The 10,761-nt window shown below is 17.8% G+C and overlaps 1 pseudogene; it reads right to left on the bottom strand.

The window, feature by feature from the left end:
* The window catches only part of LOC119688858, a 59,082-nt pseudogene extending 57,030 nt beyond the window's left edge, over positions 1–2,052 (bottom strand).
* Between the last annotated feature and the right edge of the window lie 8,709 nt (positions 2,053–10,761).

The following is a 10,761-nucleotide window of genomic DNA, read 5'->3' as shown; positions in this document are numbered from 1 at the left end:
ACTATAAAAATTAAAATTTCCAACTAATGAATAATAAACTAAACGAATTGAATATCTAACTGTTAATCCTGTAGAAAAGAAAAAAAGAAAAAAAGAAAATATATTAATATAACTCAATGATACAATTTCTAAAATTATATCTTTAGAATAAAATCCAGCCAAAAAAGGTATTCCACATAAAGCTAAATTAGCAATATTAAAATATCTACATGTAAAAGGTATATAACTTCTTAATCCTCCTATTAAACGAATGTCTTGTAAATTATTTATATTATGAATAATAGCCCCAGCACACATAAATAATAATGCTTTAAATAAAGCATGAGTTAATAAATGGAAAAAAGCTAATTTATAAAATCCTATAGATAAAATTCTCATTATTAACCCCAATTGACTTAAAGTAGATAATGCAATAATTTTTTTAAATCAAACTCAAAATTAGCTCCTAACCCTGATATAAATATTGTCAATCCTGAAATTAATAACAATCTTTGTCCTAAAATTGTATCTCCAATTAATAAATTAAACCGGATTAATAAATAAACTCCAGCAGTAACAAGAGTAGATGAATGTACCAAAGCTGACACAGGAGTAGGGGCTGCTATTGCTGCAGGTAACCAAGCTGAAAATGGAATTTGAGCTCTTTTAGTTATTGCCGCCAATACAATTAATATACCAATAATCAATATATTTATATCTAAAATATTAAATTTTAATAAAAAAATATAATTTCAAGATCCATAATTTAATATTCAAGCAATCGCTAATAATAAAGCAACATCTCCAATACGATTTGATAAAACAGTTAATATACCTGCATTATAAGATTTTACATTTTGAAAATAAATCACTAATAAATAAGAAACTAACCCTAAACCATCTCATCCTAATAAAATTCTAATTAAATTTGGAGAAATAATTAAAAATATCATTGATATAACAAATAACAAAACTAATAAAATAAATCGATTAATATTTATATCTCCTGCTATATATTCTTTTCTATAATAAATTACTAAAGACGAAATTAATAATACAAAACATATAAAAATTAATCTTATTCAATCAAATAAAAAAGTTATTACAATTCTAATTCTATTTAAAGAAATTAATTCTCATTCTAAAAAAATTGAATAATCATGATTAATAAATATTAAACCAAAAATAAAAGAAATAATTCTTAAATTAATTAATAATCAAAATCTTATTCTACATAAAGATAAATTTTTCACAATTTAAAATAAAATTTTATATTTTTGACACCACAAATCAATGTTTTAATTAAACTATTTAAATATAATCAAAAAAAATTATTTCACTTTTTATAATCAATAAATTTAAAGGAACCCAGTGTAATAATAGTAATAAAAATTCTCGTATATTATTTATTCTAAAAGAATAAACCCCTGAATAAATTTTTCCATGTTGTCTATAAGAATACAAATATAAAGTATAAGCTGCTCTAAAAAAAGATAAAAATGATAAAGCAATCATTGAATATCAAGATCAACTTACAATTCTATTTATTAAAGAAATTTCTCCTAATAAATTTAATGTAGGAGGAGCAGCTATATTTCCAGATCTTAATAAAAATCATCATAAAGTTAAAGAAGGTATAAAATTTAATAACCCTTTATTAATTAATAATCTTCGTCTACCTAACCGCTCATATCTAATATTAGCTAAACAAAATAAACCTGAAGAACATAATCCATGACCAATTATTAATCTATACCCTCCACAAATTCCTCAATTTCTTAAATTCATAATTCCTGCTAAAACAATCCCTATATGAGCAACAGAAGAATAAGCAATTAATGACTTTATATCAACTTGACGTAAACAATTTAATCTAATTAAAATTCCTCCAATTAAAGAAATTCTAATAAAAAAATAATTAAATTTTAAACAAACAAATGAAATAAATGAAAATACCCGTAAAAGTCCATACCCTCCTAATTTCAATATAATTCCAGCTAAAATCATTGAACCAGAAATTGGAGCTTCAACATGAGCTTTAGGTAACCATAAATGAACCAAAAATATAGGCATTTTAACCAAAAAAGCTAAAATTATCGAAAAATATAATAATTCATAATTAAACATATAATTACTTAAAAAATAAAAATTTAAATTTCCTAATTTTTCATATAAATAAAAAATTCCAATTAATATAGGCAAAGATACAAATAAAGTATAAAACAATAAATAAATTCCAGCTTGTAAACGCTCAGGTTGATACCCTCACCCTAAAATTAATAATAAAGTTGGAATTAAACTCCCTTCAAAAAATAAGTAAAAAGCAAAAATATTTATTCTAGAAAAAGTTAAAAATAAAAAAATAACATAAAAATTACATTCACTAAAAATAAATTATTATAATTTTTAAATTTTTGAATTTTTTCACTTGCTATTAATATTAATGCACAAATTCAAAATCTTAATAAAATTAATCCATAAGAAATTATATCACATCCTAAAAAATAAGAAATACTTATAAAATAATTTATATAAATATTAAATAAAATAAAAATAAAACTAATAAAAAATAATATATTTTGAACCATTCAAAATATACTATTTAAAAAACAAATAGGAACCAAAAATAAAATAAAAAAAATAAATTTTAACATTATAAAATTCTAAATGATTGAAAATAATCATTTCCATGAGTACGAATTATAGAAACTAAAATAGAAATTCCTAAAGCTCCTTCACAAACTCTAAATGTTAAATATATTATTATAAAATAATTTCTATAATCTATTATATTTATATAACTATATAATAAAAAATAAATTATTAAAATAATAAATTCTAAACTTAATAACATAGATAATAAACGTTTTCGATTAAAAATAAAAGAAAAAATCCCTATCAATACTATTACACAACAAAATAATCAAAAATAAATTATCATTTTTTAGTTTTAATAGTTTAATAAAAACATTGGTCTTGTAAATCAAAAATAAGAATAATTTTTTTAGAACTCTCAAGAAAAAAGAAATAATTCTTTATCATAAATTCCCAAAATTTATATGTTAATTAAACTATTTCTTAAAATCATACATATATTAATTTTAACTATAATACTAATTTCAAGTATTACATTTTTATTCTTAAAACACCCATTATCTATTGGATTAATACTGTTAATTCAAACTATTTTAATTTCAATAATTTCAGGACTAATTTCAAAAACATTTTGATTTTCCTATATTTTATTCTTAATTTTTTTAGGACTACATTATTAGTTTTATTTATTTATGTAACAGCAATTGCTTCAAATGAAATATTTTCATTTTCAATTAAAATACTAATATGAACAATTTCATTAATCACAAGAATTTTATTTTTATGAATTATTTTTTACAATTATATTAATATAGATATATTTACAAATAATGAATCAATATTATTAATTAATTTAAAAATTATAATTAAAGAAAATTCATATATTTTAACTAAACTTTATAATTACCCTACAAATTTTATAACAATTTTTTTAATAAATTATCTTTTAATTACTTTAATTGCAATTGTAAAAATTACTAATATATTTTTTGGACCAATTCGATTTATAAAATAAATGAATAAACCAATATGAATTAAACACCCACTTTTCAAAATTATAAATAATTCTTTAATTGATTTACCAACTCCAATTAATATCTCTTCTTGATGAAATTTTGGATCTCTTTTAGGATTATGTTTAATCATTCAAATTTTAACTGGATTATTTTTAGCTATACATTACACAGCAGATATTAATATAGCTTTTAATAGAATTAGACACATTTGTCGAGATGTAAATTATGGATGACTATTACGAACTCTTCATGCTAATGGAGCTTTATTTTTTTTTATTTGTATTTATCTTCATATTGGACGAGGAATTTATTACAATTCTTATAAATATACACAAACCTGACTAGTTGAAGTAATTATTTTATTTTTAGTAATAGCAACAGCCTTTATAGGATATGTATTACCACGGGGACAAATATCTTTTTGAGGAGCAACTGTAATTACTAATTTATTATCTGCTATTCCTTATTTAGGTATTGATTTAGTACAATGAGTTTGAGGAGGATTTGCAGTTGATAATCCAACATTAACACGATTTTTTACTTTTCACTTCATTTTACCTTTTATTGTTTTAGCAATAACTATAATTCATCTTTTATTTCTTCATCAAACAGGATCAAATAACCCAATAGGACTAAATTCAAGTATTGATAAAATCCCATTTCATCCCTATTTCACTTTTAAAGATATTACCGGATTTATTATTCTAATTATAAGACTTATTCTATTAACTTTAATAAATCCCTATTTATTAGGAGACCCAGATAATTTTATTCCAGCTAATCCTTTAGTAACTCCTATTCACATTCAACCAGAATGATATTTTCTGTTTGCTTATGCAATTTTACGTTCAATTCCTAACAAATTAGGAGGAGTAATTGCATTAGTTACATCTATTGCTATTTTAATAATTATACCTTTTTATAATATAAGCAAATTTCAAGGATTACAATTTTATCCCATTAACCAATTTTTATTTTGAATTATACTATCCACTGTAATTTTATTAACTTGAATTGAAGCTCGATCAGTTAAAGAACCTTATGTTATAATTGGACAAATTCTAACATTTATTTATTTTTTATACTTTTTAATTAACCCTTTAATTAATAAATGATGAGATAACTTACTAAATTAAATGTAAGTTAATTAGCTTGAAATAAGCATATATTTTGAAAATATAAGATAGAATTAAAATTTTCTATTAACTTTACTAAAAATAATTCATATAAATAAATATATTTTTAACCCAACTATAAATAATAAAAAATTTAATGAATATGGTAAATAACACTTTCAAGATAAATATATTAACTTATCATATCTAAATCGAGGTAAAGTCCCCCGAACTCAAATAAATAAAAAAGAAATAATAACTAATTGAAAAAAAATATTAAATTAAATAAATTACATCCTAAAAAAATTACACAAAATAATATTCTTATAAATAAAATTCTCGAATACTCCGCTAAAAAAATTAATGCAAAACCTCCTCTTCTATATTCTACATTAAATCCAGATACTAATTCTGATTCCCCCTCAGCAAAATCAAATGGAGTACGATTAGTTTCCGCTAAACAAATTCTTAATCAAATAAAACCCATAGGAAATAAAAAAAATAAAAACCAAATATAATATTGAAATTTTATAAAATCAATTATATTATATCTTTCAATTAAAAAAATAAAAGATAGTAAAATTAAAGCCAATCTTACTTCATAAGAAATAGTTTGAGCAACAGCTCGTAAACCTCCTAATAAAGAATAATTTGAATTTCTTGATCATCCTGCAATTATTACAGTATACACTCCTATTCTTGTAATTCTTAAAAAAAATAACAAACTTAAATTAAAACTATTCAATCTTCTTAAAACAGGTATGCATATTCACACCAACAAAGATAAAAATAATGAAAAAATAGGAGAATAATAGTAACAAATATAATTTGACATTAAAGGATAAGTCTGTTCTTTAGTAAATAATTTAATTGCATCACTAAAAGGTTGAACTACTCCAATAAAACCCACTTTATTTGGTTCTTTACGAATCTGAATATAACCTAAAACTTTTCGTTCCAACAATGTTAAAAAAGCTACACCCACTAAAACACAAATAATTAATAATAAACTTCTTAATAAAGATATAATAATTTCATTTAAAAACAAGTACTACTTATAATTTTTAAATTATATAAATAAATTCTAAATTTATTGCACTAATCTGCCAAAATAGTAATTAAATTCATTCATAAAATAATTTCTTAAAAATAAATATTAATTCCTTTCGTACTAAAATATTTTATTAAATCAAAGATAGAAACCAACCTGGCTTACACCGGTTTGAACTCAGATCATGTAAGAATAAAAAGTCGAACAGACTTAATATTTAAACTTCTACATTTAAATATGAATCTTAATCCAACATCGAGGTCGCAAACTTTTTTATCGATAAGAACTCTCCAAAAAAATTACGCTGTTATCCCTAATGTAACTTAATTTTTTAATCACTAATAATGGATCACTTAATCATAAATAAATGATAAAAATTATTAAAAGTTATTTAAATTTTAATATCACCCCAATAAAATTATTTAATAAATTTATAATAAAAAAAATCAAAATAAATTAAAAATTATTTAATAATTAAGATTTATAGGGTCTTCTCGTCTTTTGATTATATTTTAGGTTTTTAACTAAAAAATAAAATTCTATTTAAATTTTAAATGAAACAGTTTATATCTCGTCTAACCATTCATTCCAGCCTTCAATTAAAAGACTAATGATTATGCTACCTTTGCACAGTTAATATACTGCGGCCTTTTAAATTTTTCAATTTTCAGGTTAAACTTTAAATAAAATACAAAAAGAGATGTTTTTGTTTAACAGGCGAATATAAATTTTGCCGAATTCTTTTAAAGTTTTATTATTTAAACATACTAATATACTAATTTTATCATTATTATTTTATAAATTAAATTATAAATAATATTTTAATATATACTTAAAATATACTAAATATTTGGTATTAAAAAATAAATTATAACAAATTTTTTAATAATTGCTAATTCTAAGCATATAATTAATTTAAATATATAAAATTTATATTAATTTATTTTATAGCTTATCGCATTCGATATTAAATTAATTATTTACATAAATAAATTAAATAATAATTAATTCTTAATTAAATTTATTTTTTAAAAAACTAGATACCATATAAAACGAAAAACATTTCATTTCTAAATATTTATTAAAAATAATATTGTTACATTAACTTTTATAAATTTTTAACTCTTTATAAATTTTGAATCCATACACAAGGACAATAATTAAAATTTTCTTTTGATATAAATATTTTTCAATATATTTTAATTTTATTCTTCAATATTAATTCACTATAATAAAAAATATTTTTTTAATAAGTTTTGCTAAAAATTATAAATTTATAATTATTTTTAATATTTAATTTTTAAGAATAAAGTAATTAATAAATAAATTTAGATCAATTCATAATGATTTACACAAAAATCCTTCCAATGTAAATGAAATACTTTATTAACTAAGCTTTAAATTGTCATTCTAGATACACTTTCCAGTACATCTACTATGTTACGACTTATCTTATTTTAAAATAAGAGCGACGGCCGATATGTACATATTTTAGAGGTAAAATCAATTTATTTGTCTTTATAAATTAACTTCCAATTCCACTTTTAATTAATTTTTCATATTAATATTCATATAAATACTATTAATGTAACTCATCTCTACTTAAATATAAGCTGAAATAAAATTTATCTATAAATTTAAGAAAATTATTACTCTTTTAAAATATTCTGATAACGATAGATTACAGTATATGAACCGATTGCAAATTTAAGTAAGGTTCAACGTGGATTATCAATTATAGGACAAGCTCCTTTGAATAGACTAAACTACCGCCAAATTTTTTAATTTTCAAGAACATAACTATTACTACTTAAAAACCTAAATTCTACATTTTTAATAATAGGGTATCTAATCCTAGTTTATATCAAACATTTTTTAGCTTCAATTAAATTTAAATAAATTTTTAATTAACTTATAATTTCACCTAATAAATTAATTTTAAATTTAACATAAATAATTTCGTTAATTTTAAAATAAAACATTTATATTATTTGTTTAACCGCAACTGCTGGCACAAATTTTGTTAATATTATAATTATAACTAATTCCTAATTTCTTAAATTATTAATATCAATTACTACGATTAAGTAAATTTAAAAAATTTCTTATATTAATTTAAAACCACACAAAAATTTATATGTAAAATTAATTTTAAACAATCTTATAAGCTAAAATAAAACTTTATAATAATTGCCAAAAATTTTATATATATCATAAGTTTATTAATTTATTTTCGTAAAATAATAAAATTTAATATAAATATATAAATTAAATAATTTATTTTTGATCCATATAAATAATTCTTTCTTCAAACATTTTCGCCCCTTTAATAATAATTTACCATAAATTTATATATATCATAAATTTATTATTTAATTTATGTAGAAAAATAAAATTTAATGTAAATATATAAATTAAATAATTTATTTTTAATCCATAAAAATAATTCTTTCCTCACACTTTTGCCCCTTTAATACATATTTACAAAAATTTTAAATGAAAAATAATTTTATTATCCATTTTTTAATAAATAATAAAATTTAATAAATATCCATAAACTAAATAAAATATTTATTAATCCATAAAAATAATTCTTTCCTCACATTTTTCCCCCTTTAATACATATTTACAAAAATTTTAAATGAAAAATAATTTTATTATCCATTTTTTAATAAATAATAAAATTTAATAAATATCCATAAACTAAATAAAATATTTATTAATCCATAAAAATAATTCTTTCCTCACATTTTTGCCCCTTTAATACATATTTACAAAAATTTTAAATGAAAAATAATTTTATTATCCATTTTTTAATAAATAATAAAATTTAATAAATATCCATAAACTAAATAAAATATTTATTAATCCATAAAAATAATTCTTTCCTCACATTTTTGCCCCCTTTAATACATATTTACAAAAATTTTAAATGAAAAATAATTTTATTATCCATTTTTTAATAAATAATAAAATTTAATAAATATCCATAAACTAAATAAAATATTTATTAATCCATAAAAATAATTCTTTCCTCACATTTTTCCCCCTTTAATACATATTTACAAAAATTTTAAATGAAAAATAATTTTATTATCCATTTTTTAATAAATAATAAAATTTAATAAATATCCATAAACTAAATAAAATATTTATTAATCCATAAAAATAATTCTTTCCTCACATTTTGCCTTTAATACATATTTACAAAAATTTTATACTTAAAATAATTTTATTATTTATTTTTAATAAATAATAAAATTTAATAAATATTCATAAATTAAATAAAATATTTATTAATCCATGAAAATAATTCTTTCCCACAATTTTTGTCCCCTTTAACACATATTTACAAAAATTTTATACTTAAAATAATTTTATTATTTATTTTTTAATAAATAATAAAATTTAATAAATATTCATAAATTAAATAAAATATTTATTAATCCATGAAAAATAATTCTTTCCTCACATTTTCCCCCTTTAATACATATTTACAAAAATTTTAAATGAAAAATAATTTTATTATCCATTTTTTAATAAATAATAAAATTTAATAAATATCCATAAACTAAATAAAATATTTATTAATCCATAAAAATAATTCTTTCCTCACATTTTGCCCCTTTAATACATATTTACAAAAATTTTAAATGAAAAATAATTTTATTATCCATTTTTTAATAAATAATAAAATTTAATAAATATCCATAAACTAAATAAAATATTTATTAATCCATAAAAATAATTCTTTCCTCATATTTATATATATATATATTAATTAATTAATTTTTTATTATTTATAATTTAAACTATACTAAGTTAGATTAATAAATATCTATATTAATATAAATATTTAATTATATAATATAATATTATTTGAATCAAAAATTTTGGGATGATAAAGTCGGTAGGATCTCCTATTTTTAATATTTTATATATTTATCTAATGTTCCATTAAAAAATATGCCAATATATAAATATTTAATTAATTAATATTTTTATATCAAACAATTATTATATTAACCCTATTTAATTAAATTATTAATATATAAATTCCACCCTTATATATTTATATATATAGTATATTTAAAAATTATGGAATATTTAATATTTTAAATTATAAAATTTATAATTATATATAAATATACTATTTATATAAATATAATAATTTAATATATAGTTATATATATAGGAAAATTTAAATTATTCATAAGTAATTTAATTTAAAAAATAAAAATAAAATTAAAAATAAACCTATATATAAAATATTTATTAAGTGATAAATAATAAAAAAATTTAAAAAATAACATATTAATTTTTTAAATTTTAACTAATTTTTCTTTAATTTGGTAAATATGTATATATTATTAAATATTAAATAATTTTTTTTTAAATCAAAATATATTAATTTTTATAAATTATTTTAATATATATATTATATTAATTTTTTATTATTTATAAATTTTAAACTATACTAAGGTTAGATTATAAATATCTATATTAATATAAATATTTAATTAATTAATAGATATATATTAATTGAATCAAAAATTTGGGGATGTTAAATCGTTAAGGATTCCTATTTTTAATATTATATATTATCTATTTCCATAAAAAATATTGCAAATTATAAATATTTTTATTTATATATATATCAAACAATTTATATATTAACCCTATTAAATTAAATTATTTATATTAAATTCCACCCCTATATATTTATATATATAGTATATTTAATAATTATGTAATATTTAATATTTTAAATCATGAAATTTATAATTATATATAAATAAATCTATTTATATAAATATATTAATTTAATATATAGTTATATATATAGGAAAAATAAAATTATCTATAAATATTTCTATTTTTAAAAAATAAAAATAAAAGTTAAAATAAAACTGTATATAAATAATATTTATTAAGTATAAAAAAATAAAAAATTTAAAAATACATATTAAATTTTAAATTTTAAATAATTTTCTATTTAAAATTT

Source organism: Teleopsis dalmanni, chromosome X, assembly GCF_002237135.1.
Source record: "Teleopsis dalmanni isolate 2A chromosome X, ASM223713v2, whole genome shotgun sequence".
Taxonomy (NCBI): Eukaryota; Metazoa; Arthropoda; class Insecta; order Diptera; family Diopsidae; genus Teleopsis; species Teleopsis dalmanni.
The sequence above is the reverse complement of the archived record's forward strand: the minus strand, read 5'-3'. Positions and strand labels throughout refer to the sequence as shown.